Source organism: Pseudophryne corroboree, chromosome 3, assembly GCF_028390025.1.
Source record: "Pseudophryne corroboree isolate aPseCor3 chromosome 3, aPseCor3.hap2, whole genome shotgun sequence".
Lineage (NCBI taxonomy): Eukaryota > Metazoa > Chordata > Amphibia > Anura > Myobatrachidae > Pseudophryne > Pseudophryne corroboree.
This window is the reverse complement of record NC_086446.1, coordinates 42,477,907-42,496,717: the sequence shown is the minus strand read 5'-3', so window position 1 is coordinate 42,496,717 and position 18,811 is coordinate 42,477,907. Positions and strand designations below refer to the sequence as shown.

Genomic DNA, 18,811 nt, shown 5'->3' with positions numbered 1-18,811 from the left:
GTAACAGCGGCAATTCAAAAATGATGTCAGGATCAGACAAACCCCTCACAACAAGGGGAGGGGTTTTATTCAAGCATCTTTTTAGTTCCGAAGCCGGACGGCTCGGTCAGACCGATCCTAAACCTAAAAAATCTGAATCTACTTGAAACGGTTCAAGTTCAAAATGGAATCACTGAGGGCAGTGAGTTCCAGTCTGGAGGAGGGGGACTACATGGTGTCAGTAGACATAAAGGATGCTTACCTGCATGTTCCCATTTATCCGCCCCACCAGGCTTATCTGAGGTTCGCGGTTCAGGATTGCCATTACCAATTCCAGACGTTGCCTTTCGTTCTCTCCACGGTGCTGAGGGTATTCACCAAGGTGATGGCTGAGATGATGGTCCTCCTTCGTCAAAAAGGAGTCAGTATTATTTGTTATTTGGACGATCTCCTGATAAAGGCGAGATCCAGGGAGCAGTTGCTACAGAACATCACAGACTCCCTGTCTATACTCCAACAACACGGTTGGATCATAAATTTTCCAAAGTCACAGTTGGAACCAACGAAAAGATTGTCTTTCCTCGGAATGATTCTGGACACAGAGGTTCAGAGAGTTTTTCTTCTGGTGGAAAAGGCTCTGGAAATCCAGAAAATTGTGAAACATATATTAAAGCCAACAAGTGTGTCGATCCATCAGTGCATTCGATTGTTCGGAAAGATGGTGGCGGCCTATGAGGCCATACAGTTTGGCAGGTTCCATGCCAGAGTATTCCAGTGGGACCTGTTGGACAAGTGGTCGGGTTCCCACCTACACATGCACCGGAAGATGGTCCTGTCGTCAAAAGCCAGGATTTCGCTCCTGTGGTGGCTACACAGTTCTCACTTACTAGAGGGATGCAGGTTCGGGATTCAGGACTGGTTCCTGGTAACCATGGATGCAAGTCTCCGAGGCTGTGGAGCTGTCACTTAGGGGGAAAGCATCCAAGGAAAATGGTCAAGTCAGGAAACCTGCCTTCATATAAACGTGCTGGAATTGAGAGCCATTTACAACGGCCTTCAACAAGCGGTACATCTTCTGCAAGATCACCCGTGCAGATCCAGTCGGACAATGTAACAGCAGTCGCGCACATAAGCAGGCAGGGCGGAACGAAAAGCAAAGCGTCAATGGCAGAGGCGAAAAAAATCCTCCGCTTGGCAGAAAAACAACTACGAGCTCTGTCGGCAATATTAATTCCGGGAGTAGACAACTGAGAAGCAGACTTCCTCAGCAGACACGATCTCCATCCAGGAGAGTGGGGCCTCCACCAAGAAGTTTTCACAGAGGTGACAAGTCTTTGGGGAGTTCCTCAAGTAGACATGATGGCATCTTGCCTCAACAAGAAGCTTCAGAGATATTGTTCCAGGTCGAGAGACCCTCAAGCAATAGCAGTTAATGCGCTGGTGGCCCAGTGGGTGTTCAGGTCGGTATATGTCTTCCCTACACTTCCGCTGATCCTAAAAGTTCTCAAAATAATAAGAACAAGAGTTTGTGCAGTCTTCATTGCCCCAGCCTGGCCAAGGAGGGCTTGGTACCTAGATCTTCAGGGGTTGCTCATAGAAGACCCTCGGCCTCTTCCTCCTCGAGAGGACCTGCTACAGCAGTGGCCGTGCATATGTATCAATACTTACCTCGGCTACGTTTGACAGCATGGCTGTTGAGCGCCAGATCCTAGCTTGAAAGGGTATTCCCAAGGAAGTCATTCCCACTCTTATTCAGGCCAGGAAAGGAGTAACGTCTAAATATTACCACCGTATTTGGAGAAAATGTGTCTTGGTGTGAATCCAAGAAATCTCCTGCCGAAGAGTTTCATTTGGGACGTTTTCTCCATTTTCTACAGGCTGGTGTAGATGTGGGCCTTCGTTTGGGGTTGATCAAGGTCCAGATTTCGGCCTTGTCAGCTTTTTTTTTAAAGACAATTGACCTCTCTTCCAGAAATTCAGACCTTCGTGAAAGGGGTTCTGCACATCCAGCCTCCATTTGTGCCTCCAGTGGACCTTAATGTGGTGTTGCAGTTCCTTCAATCGGATTGGTTTGAACCTCTACAAGAGATAGAGTTGAAGTTTCTCACTTGGAAAGTGGTGATGCTTTTGGCTTTGGCATCCGCAAGGCGGGTGTCTGAATTGGGGCCTTTGTCTCACAAGAGCCCTTACCTGATCTTCCATGAAGATAGGGCAGAGGTTCGAACTCGTCAACATTTTCTTCCTAAGGTGGTTTCATCTTTCCACATAAACCAACCTATTGTGATGCCAGTGGTTACTGACACGTTCTCTGACTCAGTCTCTAGATGTCGTTAAGGTTTTGAAGATTTATGTCGCTAGAACAGCTAGGATACGGAAAACAGAGGCTCTGTTTGTCCTGTATGCTCCCAACAAAATTGGGTGTCCTGCTTCCAAGCAGACTATTGCAGCTGGATCAGAGGAACGATTCAGCATGCTCATTCTACGGCTGGATTGCCGTTGCCTACGTCGGTGAAGGCCCATTCTACTAGGAAGAGGGGCTCATCCTGGGCGTCTCGGCATTACAACTTTGCCGAGCAGCTACTTGGTCAGGGTCAAACACATTTGCAAAGTTCTACAAGTTTGACACCTTGGCCGATGGGGACCTCAAGTTCAGTCAATCTGTGCTGTAGGGTCATCCGCACTCTCCCGCCCCTAATGGAGCTTTGTTATAAACCCCATGGTCATGAAGTGGACCCCAGCATCCTCTAGGACGTATGAGAAAATATGATTTTGATACCTACCGGTAAATCCTTTTCTCCTAGTCCGTAGAGGATGCTGGGCGCCCGTCCCAGTGCGTACTCTACCTGCAGTTTGGTTTATTAGAGTTACACATGTTGTGTTATATTGGTTTCAGCATGTTGCTGTACTTGGTCCTGTTGGCGTGTGTTATGTTGAATGCCATGTTGTGCGGCATGGTTGAGGTGTGAGCTGGTATGTATCTCACCATTAGTATTAAAGTAAATCCTTTCCTCGAAATGTCCTTCTCCCTGGGCACAGTACCTATAACTGAGGTCTGGAGGAGGGGCATAGAGGGAGGAGCCAGTTCACACCCTTTGAAAAGTCTTAAGAGTGCCCATGGCTCCTGCAGAACCGTCTATACCCCATGGTCATGAAGTGGACCCCAGCATCCTCTGAACTAGGAGAAAAGGATTTACCGGTAGGTATCAAAATCCTATTTTTGCAGTTATACAGGTATACCTATCGTATAATATACCTTACATGGAAAATGAGCATATTCCATAAACACATTATTTCAATTATAAGATACAGTACATGTTCTTTTAACAGACTTTGTACAAATACTTCTTATTTCTGGGAAGCAGGTCCAATGTGTGTAATAGAATTGGAATTAGCCAAAAATAAGGCTAACCAGCTTCTAGCTTGTTACCAAGGACAGTAGGTCCTAATATGAACATAGAACTTAGAGAGATTCTTCAAGAATGTATGAGATTAGTGGGTGTGGTAAAAGGATTGGGTGTAACCAAGTATTATAAAATAAGTGCACCATCAAATTTCAAGTTATCTTCCTGTAACCTTGAGAGAAACCAATGCTGTCTCTCAGTCTGTACAAAGGTGTGGTCTTTGGAATAAATAATTCTTTATTAAACTGAATCCAATTCAATCTGTTACTTCATACAACATGGAAATAAACTATTCAACAGACATAGAGAAGCTAGCATGAGGACATGGAGTTGCAGGTAAACGGGAAACTTTAGGAGGAAGGTTACTAAACACATAGTGTCTGGACTGTAGGTATAAGAAAAATAGGGAATGTGGGAGATTGTACTTTGTACACATTTGTTGCTAGGAATAAATAGTGCCCCAAGATTTCCTGAAATGCTGGAATACCTTTATCTTTCCATGTCTGATAGTGAGCTATTGTGAGAGAGTAAGAGGTCAGGGTTGCCTGAAAATGGAACATATCTGGAACAATGCAGATCTGTATGTAAACATGTATTAATAGTCACCCAAGTCTTATAAGTGTCTGTAAATAAAATATGTGACAGTATACCTCTAGGACGTTATGTACGGGGCAGATACAGAAGGGCGGCAGGAGAGAATGGTGAAAATAGCTCTTCCTCTAATGGTAAACTAGTGAAACGAGACAATCGTGAACATTGGGAAATATAAGAAAATGCTTATTTAGAAAACGTCTGAATATCTGGTAGATGAAGGCCTCCTCTAGACTTTGGTTGAATCATCTTGAGTTTGGAAATTCTAGGTTTTTTTGCCTTTCCATATACATTTAGAAAAGGCTTTTGTCCACCGAAGGTCATTAATTTTGAAAGCTAGATCACCAAAAATCTGTGCTCAAAGGGTTAATGTTTTCTTAACCAGAACTCCACATTACTAGTGCCTAATAGAAGCAGCTCCCAGCTGACATAGCCAGTCACAGATAGCTTTAACAAGAGAATGAGTGATGCAAGTTACTCTGGTAGAGAGCGCTTATACATTTATTAGAACTTAGTAGAATTTGTCCATTCAGGACACACAATTAGGTAAAATTACTATAAAAGTAGCAATGATGTATCAAAATGTTAATACAACTCTCCTCCTCAGCAATGGATATAAACAGTGACAGATAGCTTTACCTATCACAGGCAGTAAGAACGCAGTGTTCAGTTAGTGAATGGTCAGCCAGCGGTATGCTGCTACCTCACGCTCACATTAGTTATTCTCACCAGCTGTATCTATAGCCGTCCTGGATATAAAGTCTCCTATGCTCCATTGAGCTGCTCGGCTGTAGTGGAGTGTAGCAAGTGCTTTGTGATATGCAGCGGGAGGGAGGCTGCGGCTCACGTACTCCTGTCTGTCTCCGTGCTGTATGGTGGCAATTGGCAAAAGGAGCGCAGTAGGTGTGGGAGGGTGCTGCCCGTACTTAACGCGTTTCGCCACTGTCCGTTCTGGCAGCTTGTTCAGAAGGAACGGTAATAGTGTGCACTCCATGTAGTCACCTTTTTAAAGGCATCAGTGTCCAATCCAATGTCTCAGTTCATTATTAAGGTGATGCTCACACCTGGAGAATGTATTCAAAAGCAACTGCCCCATGTGAAGTTTGATAAAGTATATCTTATCATTATAGAAATAGTATTATAAACATGGCCTCATTGAGAAATTGCTAGTTTAATAAGCAACATATATAAAAAGCATACATATATATATATATATATATATATATATATATATATATCTTCATTGTTGATTCATATACATATATTCAAAATGTAATCTTTAACATTCAGTTCCAGCAACAAGAGTCCTCTATGTGCTAAATAGCCTAGTGGGTTAAAGCGCTGGTATACCGACCATAGAGGTCCGCAGTTGATCCCCCTGTTGGGCTTTGGTAAATTATTTTTTCTTTCATCAAATTATATATTCTTTATATCCTCCATTATATAAATAGCTTATCTGGTCAAGTCTCATAACTTATCCAAATCATTGGTGCATCACATACAAATGTAATCTCTCATGAACACATTACAGCTATCTTGTTTTACTTTTTCTTTTTCTCTATCGTCCTAGTGGATGCTGGGGTTCCTGAAAGGACCATGGGGAATAGCGGCTCCGCAGGAGACAGGGCACAAAAAGTAAAGCTTTACGATCAGGTGGTGTGTACTGGCTCCTTCCCCTATGACCCTCCTCCAAGCCTCAGTTAGATTTTTGTGCCCGGCCGAGAAGGGTGCAATCTAGGTGGCTCTCCTAAAGAGCTGCTTAGAAAAAAGTTTAGCTTAGGTTTTTTATTTTACAGTGAGTCCTGCTGGCAACAGGATCACTGCAACGAGGGACTTAGGGGAGAAGAAGTGAACTCACCTGCGTGCAGGATGGATTGGCTTCTTGGCTACTGGACATTAGCTCCAGAGGGACGATCACAGGTACAGCCTGGATGGTCACCGGAGCCTCGCCGCCGGCCCCCTTGCAGATGCTGAAACGAGAAGAGGTCCAGAATCGGCGGCAGAAGACTCCTCAGTCTTCTTAAGGTAGCGCACAGCACTGCAGCTGTGCGCCATTTTCCTCTCAGCACACTTCACACGGCAGTCACTGAGGGTGCAGGGCGCTGGGAGGGGGGCGCCCTGGGAGGCAAATGAAAACCTTTTTTGGCTAAAAATACCTCACATATAGCCTCCGGGGGCTATATGGAGATATTTAACCCCTGCCAGAATCCACTAAAGAGCGGGAGACGAGCCCGCCGAAAAAGGGGCGGGGCCTATCTCCTCAGCACACAGCGCCATTTTCCTCACACAGCTCCGCTGGTCAGGAAGGCTCCCAGGCTCTCCCCTGCACTGCACTACAGAAACAGGGTAAAACAAGAGAGGGGGGGCAAAATTGTGGCAAAACTATATTATTAAAGCAGCTATACAGGGAGCACTTATTATAAGGCTATCCCTGTCATATATAGCGCTTTTGGTGTGTGCTGGCAAACTCTCCCTCTGTCTCCCCAAAGGGCTAGTGGGGTCCTGTCTTCGTTAAGAGCATTCCCTGTGTGTCTGCTGTGTGTCGGTACGTGTGTGTCGACATGTATGAGGACGATATTGGTGTGGAGGCGGAGCAATTGCCAAATATGGGGATGTCACCTCCTAGGGGGTCGACACCAGAATGGATGCCTTTATTTATGGAATTACGGGATAGTGTCAACACGCTAAAGCAGTCGTTTGACGACATGAGACGGCCGGACAATTAATTAGTGCCTGTCCAGGCGCCTCAAACACCGTCAGGGGCTGTAAAACGCCCTTTGCCTCAGTCGGTCGACACAGGCCCAGACACAGGCACTGATTCCAGTGACGAAGGTGACGAATCAACCGTATTTTCCAGTAGGGCCACACGTTATATGATTTTGGCAATGAAGGAGGCGTTACATATTGCTGATACTACAGGTACCACAAAACAGGGTATCATGTCGGGTGTGAAAAAACTACCTATAGTTTTTCCTGAATCAGATGAATTAAATGAGGTGTGTGATGAAGCGTGGGTTGCCCCCGATAAAAAAATGCTAATTTCAAAGAAGTTATTGGCTTTATACCCTTTCCCGCCAGAGGTTAGGGCGCGCTGGGAAACACCTCCTAGGGTGGACAAGGCGCTCACACGCTTATCAAAACAAGTGGCGTTACCCTCTCCTGAGACGGCCGCACTTAAAGATCCAGCAGATAGGAGGATGGAAAATATCCAAAAAAGTATATACACACATACAGGTGTTATACTACGACCAGCTATAGCGACAGCCTGGATGTGCAATGCTGGGGTAGCTTGGTCAGAGTCCCTGATTGAAAATATTGATACCCTGGATAGGGACAATGTTTTACTGTCTTTAGAGCAAATAAAGGATGCATTTCTTTATATGCGTGATGCACAGAGGGATATCTGCACACTGGCATCACGGGTAAGTGCTATGTCCATTTCGGCCAGAAGAAGTTTATGGACGCGACAGTGGTCAGGCGATGCGGACTCAAAACGGCATATGGAAGTTTTGCCGTATAAAGGGGAGGAGTTATTTGGTGTCGGTCTATCGGATTTGGTGGCCACGGCTACAGCCGGGAAATCCACCTTTTTACCTCAAGTCACTCCCCAACAGAAAAAGACACCGACTTTTCAACCGCAGCCCTTTCGTTCCTTTAAAAACAAGAGAGCAAAGGGATATTCATATCTGCCACGAGGCAGAGGAAGAGGGAAGAGACAGCAACAGGCAGCTCCTTCCCAGGAACAGAAGCCCTCCCCCGCTTCTACAAAAGCCTCAGCATGACGCTGGGGCTTCTCAAGCGGACTCGGGGGCGGTGGGGGGTCGTCTCAAGAATTTCAGCGCGCAGTGGGCTCACTCGCAGGTAGATCCCTGGATCCTGCAGATAATATCTCAGGGGTACAGGTTGGAACTAGAGACGGATCCACCTCGCCGTTTCCTGAAGTCTTCTTTACCAACGTCCCCCTCCGACAGGGTGACGGTCTTGGAAGCCATTCACAAGCTGTACTCTCAGCAGGTGATAGTCAAGGTACCCCTTTTACAACAAGGAAAGGGGTATTATTCCACTCTATTTGTGGTACCGAAGCCGGATGGCTCGGTAAGACCTATTCTAAATCTGAAATCCTTGAACCTGTACATAAAAAAGTTCAAGTTCAAGATGGAGTCACTCAGAGCAGTGATAGCGAACCTGGAAGAAGGGGACTTTATGGTATCCTTGGACATCAAGGATGCGTATCTCCACGTTCCAATTTACCCCTCACACCAGGGGTACCTCAGGTTCGTCGTACAGAACTGTCACTATCAGTTTCAGACGCTGCCGTTCGGATTGTCCACGGCACCTCGGGTCTTTACCAAGGTAATGGCCGAGATGATGATTCTTCTTCGAAGAAAAGGCGTATTAATTATCCCATACTTGGACGATCTCCTAATAAGGGCAAGGTCCAGAGAACAGCTAGAGATGGGATTAGCACTGTCTCAAGAAGTGCTAAAACAGCACGGGTGGATTCTGAATATTCCAAAATCCCAGTTAATTCCGACAACACGTCTGCTGTTCCTAGGGATGATTCTGGACACGGTTCAGAAAAAGGTTTTTCTCCCGGAGGAAAAAGCCAAGGAGTTATCCGAGCTTGTCAGGAACCTCCTAAAACCAGGAAAGGTGTCTGTACATCAATGCACAAGAGTCCTGGGAAAAATGGTGGCTTCTTACGAAGCAATTCCATTCGGCAGATTCCACGCAAGAATTTTCCAGAGGGATCTGTTGGACAAATGGTCAGGGTCGCATCTTCAGATGCACCAGCGAATAACCCTGTCTCCAAGGACAAGGGTATCTCTTCTGTGGTGGTTGCAGAGTGCTCATCTATGGGAGGGCCGCAGATTCGGCATACAGGATTGGATCCTGGTGACCACGGACGCCAGCCTGAGAGGCTGGGGAGCAGTCACACAAGGAAGAAACTTCCAGGGCGTGTGGTCGAGCCTGGAAACGTCTCTTCACATAAACATTCTGGAACTAAGAGCAATCTACAATGCTCTAAGCCAGGCAGAACCTCTGCTTCAAGGAAAACCGGTGTTGATCCAGTCGGACAACATCACGGCAGTCGCCCATGTGAACAGACAAGGCGGCACAAGAAGCAGGAGTGCAATGGCAGAAGCTGCAAGGATTCTTCGCTGGGCAGAGAATCATGTGATAGCACTGTCAGCAGTGTTCATCCCGGGAGTGGACAACTGGGAAGCAGACTTCCTCCGCAGACACGACCTTCACCCGGGAGAGTGGGGACTTCATCCAGAAGTTTTCCACATGCTGGTAACCCGTTGGGAAAGACCAATGGTGGACATGATGGCGTCTCGCCTCAACAAAAAACTGGACAGATATTGCGCCAGGTCAAGAGATCCGCAGGCAATAGCTGTGGACGCGCTGGTAACGCCTTGGGTGTACCAGTCGGTGTATGTGTTTCCTCCTCTGCCTCTCATACCAAAAGTATTGAGAATTATACGGCAAAGAGGCGTAAGAACGATACTAGTGGTTCCGGATTGGCCAAGAAGGACTTGGTACCCGGAACTTCAAGAGATGATCACGGAAGATCCGTGGCCTCTACCTCTGAGAAGGGACTTGCTTCAGCAGGGTCCCTGTCTGTTTCAAGACTTACCGCGGCTGCGTTTGACGGCATGGCGGTTGAACTCCGGATCCTAAAGGAAAAAGGCATGCCGGAAGAAGTCATTCCTACTTTGATTAAAGCAAGGAAGGAAGTAACCGCGCAACATTATCACCGCATTTGGCGAAAATATGTTGCGTGGTGCGAGGATCGGAGTGCTCCGACGGAGGAATTTCAACTGGGTCGATTCCTACATTTCCTGCAATCAGGATTGTCTATGGGTCTCAAATTGGGATCTATTAAGGTTCAAATTTCGGCCCTGTCGATTTTCTTCCAAAAAGAATTGGCTTCAGTTCCTGAAGTCCAGACTTTTGTTAAGGGAGTGCTGCATATACAGCCCCCTGTGGTGCCTCCAGTGGCACCGTGGGATCTCAATGTTGTTTTGAACTTTCTCAAATCTCATTGGTTTGAACCACTAAAAACTGTGGATTTGAAATATCTCACATGGAAAGTGACCATGCTACTAGCCCTGGCTTCGGCCAGGAGAGTGTCAGAACTGGCAGCTTTATCCTACAAAAGCCCATATCTGATTTTCCATTCGGACAGGGCAGAACTGCGGACTCGTCCGCATTTTCTCCCTAAGGTGGTGTCAGCATTTCATCTGAACCAACCTATTGTAGTGCCTGCGGCTACAAGCGACTTGGAGGACTCCAAGTTGTTGGACGTTGTCAGTGCTTTAAAAATATACATTTCAAGGACAGCTGGAGTCAGGAAATCTGACTCGCTGTTTATACTATATGCTCCCAACAAGTTGGGCGCTCCTGCGTCTAAGCAGACAATTGCTCGCTGGATTTGTAGTACGATTCAGCTTGCACATTCTGTGACCGGCCGGCCACAGCCAAAATCGGTAAAAGCCCACTCCACAAGGAAGGTGGGTTCTTCTTGGGCGGCTGCCCGAGGGGTCTCGGCATTACAACTCTGCCGAGCGGCTACGTGGTCGGGGGAGAACACGTTTGTAAAATTCTACAAATTTGATACCCTGGCTAAGGAGGACCTGGAGTTCTCTCATTCGGTGCTGCAGAGTCATCCGCACTCTCCCGCCCGTTTGGGAGCTTTGGTATAATCCCCATGGTCCTTTCAGGAACCCCAGCATCCACTAGGACGATAGAGAAAATAAGAATTTACTTACCGATAATTCTATTTCTCGGAGTCCGTAGTGGATGCTGGGCGCCCATCCCAAGTGCGGATTATCTGCATTACTTGTACATAGTTACAAAAATCGGGTTATTATTGTTGTGAGCCATCTTTCAGAGGCTCCGCTGTTATCATACTGTTAACTGGGTTTAGATCACAGGTTGTACGGTGTGATTGGTGTGGCTGGTATGAGTCTTACCCGGGATTCAAGATCCTTCCTTATTGTGTACGCTCGTCCGGGCACAGTATCTAACTGAGGCTTGGAGGAGGGTCATAGGGGGAGGAGCCAGTACACACCACCTGATCGTAAAGCTTTACTTTTTGTGCCATGTCTCCTGCGGAGCCGCTATTCCCCATGGTCCTTTCAGGAACCCCAGCATCCACTACGGACTCCGAGAAATAGAATTATCGGTAAGTAAATTCTTATTTTAAACTTTAACATTAAATTCCAAGATCATAATTTTTCAATGGGCTAAATAGCCTAGCGGACTAAAGCGCTATTACACTGCGCAGTAAGACCCGGGTACAATCATCCAGCAATACTCCAACTTTTCTTCAGAAAATAAAATTACTCAATCTTCAGGTTAAACAATACTCCTTAGTCATCTATTATTCATATTAACTTCCACCACTATAAGAGCAAATACACACACACACACACATATATATATGATAATAAAAATAAATAAAGGGAACACTTAAACAACACAATGTAACTCCAAGTCAATTACACTTCTGTGAAATCAAACTGTCCACTTAGGAAGCAAGGAATAGGGATGTATCTGCACACACACAATTAATTAGATAAGAATTGGGAACAAAAGTTCCTTGAGAAACCCCTATAAATTATTGGTAATTACCATTTATTATGGGGGTGCTACCAACTACAGCTAGAGTGAATGCCAGAAAAAGAAGAAGAAAGGGCTGTACTATCGGTGCACACAAAGAGAGGTGATGTGGTTATCACTTCTCCATAAAATGTAACCTTTATTATTATTCTCATAAAAATAGTATAGAATGTCTTCATTTAGACTGCAAGTTAAGGCGAAACATAGATGTTAAAATCATTGACATAGACAAAACATGTCGAAATGCAATAGAAGTTATTGAATGTGAATAAAGATTAAAAATGTGTGTCCGTGTTCTTCATTCTAATGTCCAAAAAAAAATGTAATATTTGTCCCACACTACGCCAGTAATCAATTATTCTTTAATTTGTCCACATTATATATATATGGATATTAATCTCACTGTATACTCAATGTAAGGTTTCTATGACATAGAGGTATGTGGGAGAGTGCAGGTCCTGTTTAGTGTTGTAATAATAGAGGATGTATACCTTCATTGATTAACTATGTGATAGTTATGATAACCTGGTGCACACACAATTATTGGCCTTAGAGGGGAAGCACCCTCATTATTTGGGACTGGTGCCACCCTCTCAACTAATCACATTTAAATCCGTACATATAAAGATGATAGATGTATTTCAACTTATGTATGGTAATACCTCATTATGAGGTGTATCACTAGACCAATAAATCATGCACACCTTTTAAATATCCAAGGTATACTATTATAGGAAAGATTTTATTTATTCAGCATATTCATAGAGAACATTAATTCAGATATTGATTTTATTATTGCTCAATAATCGCACACCACAACTGCGTGCTCAACTAGTAGTTGTAAATGTTGGTATTAAAACATTTATTGTGCTTGTCTGCTGGATTCTATCCCAGATGTCACACAGCCTGCAAAAATTTATCCTATGTATATACAGTGTCTCAAAACTAGGCTGACATTGTTACCATCTGTTAGCAATTATGGGGTCGGGTGTCGTGCGGAATGCCGGCGCTCGGGCTCCCGGCGACCAGCATACCGGCGCCGGGAGCCCGACCGCCGGCATACCGACAGCGTGGCGAGCTCGCCAGCTGCGGGCACGGTGGCGCAACACTATTTTATTCTCCCTCCAGGGGGGTCATGGACCCCCACGAGGGAGAATAGTTGTCGGGATTCCGGCGCCGGTATACTGTGTGCTGGGATCCCGACATTCGTCATACATAAGACCACTCATTCACTTAGATAGTATTGGAGGTTAGAATTGAAACATTTGTTGCATCCTTATAAGGACAGTTATACCACGGATGTTTCACAATAATCATATACTACTCACATTAGTATAGAATGCTTCTATTATTTCTCTAATGTCCTAAGTGGATGCTGGGGACTCCGTAAGGACCATGGGGAATAGACGGGCTCCGCAGGAGGCTGTGCACTCTAAAGAAAGATTAGGTACTACATCTGGTGTGCATTGGCTCCTCCCTCTATGCCCCTCCTCCAGACCTCAGTTAGAATCTGTGCCCGGCCAGAGCTGGAGGCTCCTAGTGGGCTCTCCTGAGCCTGCTAGAAAAATAAAGTATTTGTTAGGTTTTTTATTTTCAGTGAGATCTGCTGGCAACAGACTCACTGCTACGAGGGACTGAGGGGAGAGAAGCAAACCTACCTGCTTGCAGCCAGCTTGAGCTTCTAGGCTACTGGACACCATTAGCTCCAGAGGGATCGAACACAGGCACCAGTCCTCGATCGTCCGGAGCCGCGCTGCCGCCCCCCTCACAGAGCCAGAAGCACTGAAGTCCGGAGAAGACACAAAGACGTAGAAATCGGCGGCATGAAATCTCCTGTCTTCATTAAGGTAGCGCACAGCACAGCTGCGGTGCTGTGCTCTCACAGCACACTTACATACTCCGGTCCCTGTAGGGTGCAGGGCGCTGAGAGGGGGGGGGGGGCCCTGGGCAGCAATTTAATACCTTTGGCACAAAATACCCACATATACAGTCCTAGACTGTATATGGGGAAAACCCCCGCCATTTTTTACACAGATCAGAGCGGGACAGAAGCCAGCTGCTGAGGGGGCGGGGCCTTCTTCCTCGGCACACCAGCGCCATTATCACTTCACAGCTCCGCTGGAAGCAGCTCCCTGGGCTCTCCCCTGCAGTATCCAGGTACTCCAAGGGCAAAGGAGAAGGGGGGAGGGGGCACATAAATGTAGGCGCAAAAACAGTGTATACTGTATCAGCAGCTACTGGGTTCACACTTGTTTTAGTGTCATTCTTGGGTCATATAGCGCTGGGGTGTGTGCTGGCATACTCCTCTGTCTCCCCAAAAGCCTTAGTGCGGTCCTGTACTCAGTCAGAGCATTCCCTGTGTGTGTGCGGTGTGTCGGTACGTCAGTGTCGACATGTTTGATGAGGAAGGGTATGTGGAGGCGGAGCAAGTGAATATGGATGTGGTGTCGATGCCGACACCGGATTGGATGGATATGTGGAAGGTGTTAAATGATAAGGTAAGCTCCTTGCATAAAAGGTTGGATAAAGCTGAAGCCTTGGGACAGTCAAGGTCTCAACCAGTGCCTGATCCCACAGCTCAGAGGCCGTCAGGGTCTCATAAGCATCCACTATCCCAGTTAGTCGACACAGATGTCGACACGGAGTCTGACTCCAGTGTCGATGATGAGGCTAAATTGCAGCCTAAAATTACTAAAGCCATCCAATACATGATTATAGCAATGAATACAGAGGAGGATGCCGAGTCTCTTCAGAACGACTTAGTTAAAATTAGAAGCATGGGCAGCCAAATGGAGAATGCGCTTCAACACAGACAAGTGTAAGGTAATGCACTGTGGTAACAAGAACAAACATTACACCTACCTACTAAATTGGGTAAAATTAGGGGATTCTGTACTGGAAAAGGACTTAGGTGTCCTCATAGATAGCAAGCTAAGCAGTAGTACCCAAAGTAGGACTGCAGCAAAGAAGGCTAATAAGATATTAGCATGCATAAAACGGGGTATTGATGCTAGGGACAAGAGTATTATACTCCCATTATATAAATCACTAGTGAGTCCACACCTTGAATACTGTGTACAATTCTGGGCACCGTACTACAAAAAGGATATCCTGGAGCTTGAAAAGGTACAGAGGAAGGCGACCAAACTAATTAAGGGCATGGAGACGATGGAATACAAGGAAAGGCTTGAAAGACTAGGCATGTTTACATTGGAAAAGCGGAGACTAAGAGGGGATATGATCAACATCTACAAATATATAAGGGGACAATACACAGAGCTTGCGCTGGACCTGTTTTTGGTTAGATCAACACAGAGGACTCGTGGACACTCGCTCAGGTTAGAGGAGAGGAGATTCCGCACAATACGGCGTAAAGGCTTTTTCACGGTAAGGACAATACGTGTTTGGAATTCCCTGCCCGAGGGAGTTGTAATGGCTGAATCTGTCAACACCTTTAAGAATGGGTTAGATAAATTCCTATTGGATAAGGATATTCAGGGGTATGGTGCAAAGTCATGCATTATAGTTACTATAAATAGGGATAAAATGCAATGGCTGACAGCAGCATCAGTCAGAAATTTTAGTCAAATCATCATGCATAGAACACCACAAATAGGTTGAACTCGATGGACAATTGTCTTTTTTCAACCTCAGATACTATGTTACTATGTAAAGATGTATTACACATTGCTGAGGAAATACCTGTCCCTGACAAGAGGATTCATATGTTTGGGGAGAAAAAACAAGTGACTTTCCCCCCTTCACATGAATTATGTGAAAAACCCTGGGAATCCCCTGAAAGGAAGGTAATAATTCCCAAAAGGTTGCTTATGGCGTATCCTTTCCCGCCAACGGACAGGTTACGCTGGGAATCCCCTCCCAGGGTAGACAAGGCGTTAACGCGCTTATCAAAAAAGGTGGCCCTGCCGTCTCAGGATACGGCTGCCCTAAAGGATCCTGCAGATATAAAGCAGGAAGCTATCCTCAAGGCTGTGTATACACATTCTGGTACTCTCCTGAGACCAGCCATAGTTTCGGCATGGATGTGCAGCGCAGTAGCAGCATGGACAGATACACTGTCGGATGAGTTAGATACCCTGGACAGGGATACTATTTTGCTGACCCTGGGACATATTAAAGACGCTGTCCTATATATGCGGGATGCCCAGAGAGACATTTGCTCACGGTTGGTTCTATATCGGAGGGGCTGAAGGGACCTTGTGACGTATTGAGGGGAGGAGCTACGTCACCAGGGGAGGAGCTACGGGTGAACAGGGTACCCGAAAAGTGGGCTCGCTTCGCTCGCCACGCTTCGGGCACGGTGGCTCGCTCCGCTTCGCTCACCACCTAATTACTAAAGGTAATAGTTGGTGGCGTGGATAGTAGAGGAACTATCCCGCTGGCCTAGCTCCTCCCCCTTGTGTCGTAACTCCTCCCCCTTACGGAAAAGGTCCCTTAGCCCACTTGATTCTAGCATCTACCATTTGCTCACTGAGCTCTAGGCTAAGCGCAATGTCCATTTCTGCCAGAAGGGACTTATGGACTCGGCAATGGAAAGGGGATGCTGATTCTAAAAGACATATGGAAGTTTTACCATATAAGGGTGAGGAATTGTTTGGGGACGGTCTCTCGGACCTGGTTTCCACAGCTACAGATGGGAAGTCAAAATTCTTGCCATATGTTTCCTCACAACCGAAGAAAGCACCGTATTATCAAATGCAGTCCTTTCGTCCCCAAAAGAACAAAAAGGTCAGAGGTGCATCTTTCCTTGCCAGAGGTAAGGGAAAAGGAAAAAAGCTGCATCACGCAGCCAGTTCCCAGGAGCAAAAGTCCTCCCCGGCCTCCTCTAAGTCTACCGCATGACGCTGGGGCTCCACAGGCGGAGCCAGGAGCGGTGGGGGCGCGTCTCAAGAATTTCCGCCACCAGTGGGTATGTTCACGGGTGGATCCCTGGGCGATACAAATTGTGTCTCAGGGATACAAGCTGGAATTCGAAGACGCCCCCTCCACGTTTCCTGAATTCTGCCTTGCCGGTTTCCCCCATGGAGAGGGAAGTAGTGCTGGCGGCAATTCACAAACTATATCTCCAGCAGGTGGTGGTAAAGGTTTTTCTACTTCAGCAGGGAAAGGGTTACTATTCCACCATGTTTGTGGTACCGAAACCGGACGGTTCGGTCAGGCCCATTTTGAATTTAAAGTCCCTGAACATTTACATGAAAAAATTCAAGTTCAAAATGGAATCGTTCAGAGCGGTCATTGCAAGCCTGGAAGAGGGGGATTTCATGGTGTCGCTGGACATCAAGGATGCTTACTTGCATGTCCCCATTTATCCACCTCATCAGGAGTACCTCAGGTTTGTGGTACAGGACTGTCATTACCAATTCCAGACGTTGCCGTTTGGCCTGTCCACGGCACGAGAATATTTACTAAGGTGATGGCGGAGATGATGGTACTCCTTCGAAAGCAAGGAGTTACAGTTAGGTTGCTGATAAATGTAGCACACTCTCAGGACGTGTTGCGACAGCACGGCTGGATCCTGAATATTCCAAGGTCGCAGCTGATTCCTACAACACGTCTGCCCTTCCTGGGCATCATTCTGGACATGGACCAGAAGAAGGTGTTTCTCCCAGAGGAGAAGGCACAGGAGCTCGTGACTCTGGTCAGAGGTCTCCTAAAACCGAAACAGGTATCTGTGCATCACTGCAGACGAGTCCTGGGAAAGATGGTGGCGTCATACGAAGCCATTCCCTTTGGCAGGTTCCATGCCTGGATTTTTCAGTGCGATCTGCTGGACAAGTGGTCCGGATCGCATCTTCAGATGTATCGGCTGATCACCCTGTCCCCCAGGGCCAGGGTGTCTCTTCTGTGGTGGCTGCAGAGTGCTCATCTACTCGAGGGTCGCAGGTTCGGCATACAGGACTTGGTCCTGGTGACCATGGATGCAAGCCTCCGAGGGTGGGGGGCAGTCACTCAGGGAAGAAACTTCCAAGGACTGTGGTCAAGTCAGGAGACTGTCTGCACATAAATATCCTGGAACTAAGGGCAATATACAATGCCCTGAGTCAAGCGGAGCCTCTGCTGATCCAGTCAGACAACATCACTGCGGTCGCCCATGTAAACCACCAGGGCGGCACAAGAAGCAGGGTGGTAATGGCGGAAGCCACCAGGATTCTTCATTGGGCGGAGAGTCACGTACAAGCACTATCAGCAGTGTTCATTCCGGGAGTGGACAATAGGGAAGCAGACTTCCTCAGCAGACACGACCTATACCCGGGAGAGTGGGGACTTCATCAAGCAGATTGTAAGTCGTTGGGAACTGCCACAGGTGGACATGATGGCGTCCCGTCTCAACAAAAAGCTAAAAAGGTATTGCGCCAGGTCAAGGGACCCTCAGGCGATAGCTGTGGACGCTCTGGTAACGCCGTGGGTGTTTCAGTCAGTCTATGTGTTTCCTCCTCTACCTCTCATACCCAAGGTGTTGAGAATCATAAGAAAAAGAGGAGTGAGAACAATACTCATTGTTCCGGATTGGCCAAGAAGGTCTTGGTACCCGGAACTGCAAGAAATGCTCACAGAGGACCCATGGCCTCTGCTCTCAGACAGGACCTGTTACAACAGGGGCCCTGTCTGTTCCAAGACTTACCGCGGCTGCATTTGACGGCATGGCGGTTGAACGCCGGATCCTAGCAGAAAAGGGCATTCCGGATGAAGTTATTCCTACGCTGATTAAGGCTAGGAAGGATGTGACAGCAAAGCATTATCACCGAATATGGTGAAAATATGTTGACTGGTGCGAGGCCAGGAGGGCCCCACCTGAGGAATTCCAGCTTGGGCGATTCCTACACTTCCTACAGTCAGGAGTGACTATAGGCCTGAAATTAGGTTTCATAAAGGTCCAGATATCGGCTCTATCCATTTTCTTTCAAAGAGAACTGGCTTCACTGCCTGAGGTTCAGACATTTGTTAAAGGTGTGCTGCATATTCAGCCCCCTTTTGTGCCACCAGTGGCACCGTGGGATCTTAATGTAGTTTTAGATTTCTTGAAATCCCACTGGTTCGAGCCACTTAAGACAGTGGAGCTCAAATATCTCACTTGGAAAGTGGTCATGTTGTTGGCCTTGGCTTCAGCGAGGCGTGTGTCAGAATTGGCGGCTTTATCATGTAAAAGCCCCTATCTGATTTTCCATGTAGACAGGGCAGAACTGCGGACC

At 46.7% G+C, this 18,811-nt stretch overlaps 1 pseudogene; it reads left to right on the top strand.

Moving 5' to 3' along the window:
• LOC135057132 (zinc finger protein 420-like) overlaps positions 1–18,811 on the top strand; it is a 158,692-nt pseudogene that overhangs the window by 18,848 nt on the left and 121,033 nt on the right.